The sequence below is a fragment of the Pteropus vampyrus genome, unplaced genomic scaffold (assembly GCF_000151845.1).
Source record: "Pteropus vampyrus isolate Shadow unplaced genomic scaffold, Pvam_2.0 Scaffold170, whole genome shotgun sequence".
In the NCBI taxonomy this organism is placed as follows: domain Eukaryota; kingdom Metazoa; phylum Chordata; class Mammalia; order Chiroptera; family Pteropodidae; genus Pteropus; species Pteropus vampyrus.
In genome coordinates this window covers 2,894,766-2,896,597 of record NW_011888951.1, presented here as the reverse complement: position 1 = coordinate 2,896,597, position 1,832 = coordinate 2,894,766, and the positions used below count along the sequence as shown (strand labels likewise).

General features: G+C 40.7%; 1 protein-coding gene and 1 pseudogene across 1 annotated transcript in view; both read right to left on the bottom strand.

Annotated features, from left to right (window-relative positions):
* The window catches only part of GLIS1 (GLIS family zinc finger 1), a 221,096-nt gene that overhangs the window by 97,147 nt on the left and 122,117 nt on the right, over nucleotides 1-1,832 (bottom strand). The gene's annotated exons all lie outside the window — the stretch shown is intronic.
* The window catches only part of LOC105298994, a 6,228-nt pseudogene continuing 5,571 nt past the window's right edge, over nucleotides 1,176-1,832 (bottom strand).

Genomic DNA, 1,832 nt, shown 5'->3' with positions numbered 1-1,832 from the left:
CTGTGTCTGATAACTCCAACATGTAGACCTGTGAATCTGTTTTTATCATGTTTTTTTCTCTCTTGGTCCCGATATCCCTGGTAATTTTTGACTGAATGTCCAACATTTTGTATGAAATTTGTACAGATTCCAGATGACATTATCTTCCTCCAGAGAGAATTTTCATTTGCTTTATAGGCAGTTAAAAGAGGGAAATATCATCTTTATCCAATTTGGGATTTAGCTGTTTTAGAGCAGGGCTGCAGGCTTTGTCAAGGTTGTGCTATTTCATGTTCAACCTTTCCCCTAGGATGCTGCCTTGAGGGGCCCCAACTGAGAGTTTGGATGCCAGGGCTCCTCCTCCTTAGTTGACACTGAACTTCAATATGTTTTCCCAGAACCGGAAGCTGTTGAAAGCTCTGCCTAGCGTTTCAACCTCTTAACTACCACACTCTGTTGATTTCTCAGCTTCTTAGTCTGTGCCGCTTAAGAATCAATGAATATTTTGGAAGGAAAAGCAACAGTGAATGTTAGGCTCACTTTTCCTCTCTTCTTGTCTCCATGAAATCTTGGCCCCCCAAGGTCTACCTATCATGGTAGCCCTAAACTCCAGTTTTTGTCTCTTTAGCATGTAAGGCTGTAGAAAGCTCTGTTTAGCTCTCTGACACTTGGTCCTACACTACTCGCTAATTGGCAAATACCTGAAAGGAAGAAGAAGCACAGGATGTCAGAATCACCTCACTGCACTTCCTTTCTCTTCAGAATGTTGGTCCCTCCAGTTGTGGCTATTTTGGTCATTCTTTGATGCCTTCAAACAGTTGGTTTTTATATTTTGTCTAGAAGGAACATCTGATACACGCTTATTTGGTATAGTCAGATGCAAAAAGCCCCTTCCAACAAATAATTTTAATGACTGTAGTATTCCATTATATAGTCGTACATACTTTATTTAATCCATTATCCATCATTGGGTTAAGATTATTTAGAAATATTTAAAACTAGAAACAATCAGATAATGAGTGTCCTTATAGACCTGTCTTTTTTTCCAGGTTTAAAACTTTTTACTTGCATTTTTAAAAAATTGTGCATTCCGATAATTAAAACCATTTAAACAACAACAATGAAATGGCACTCTGATTAAATTGCATTTTATAGCCTGCAGGACACCTTGGACCAGCTTGGTTTTCACACTAGATTTCACTGTCATCCCACCAGCTTCCGCCTTCACCAGCATGCAAGTTCTTTTCCTTCCCTGCCAGCCAGACAGGCAGGTGGGAGAGGCAGGTGCGGCCTTCGTATCATTAGTCCTTGGATATGAAAAGGAGGCAGCACAATCATTTAATCTGATCCAACCTCTTCGCATCCTACAAAGTTAAACAGCTAAAAGAAGTAAAATAAGAAGGCAATGCTTGTGGAATGTACAGTGCATATTGGCAGAGCGTGCCTCATCACGATTCGCCTGCTTGCTTCTCCTGTGCAATCGTTTCTTTTGATGGCAGTGGGTTTTTCTCTTGCATTTCTGTCTTCTTCAATTTCGATTTAGCGAACTTCTCAATCTCAGTCTTATCGGGTTTGTCAGACACTGTTGCAGAGGAAGCGGAGCGAGGCAGCGAGGAGTGAATCCCATCTGCTCAGTGGCTTCTGGTCACTTTATAGACCTGTCTTTATGTCCATTCATGTTTATAGTCTTAAGACATGGGATCACTGAGTCAAAAAACATGCAAAATTTTAAGAATTTTGCTACCTGCAGCTCGAACTGCTCTCCGAAAGGAATCTATCCATTTACACCATCAGCAGTATAGGAAAGCACTTCTTCCTCTGCACAATCCCCACTCAGTATTCTCATTTAAAAT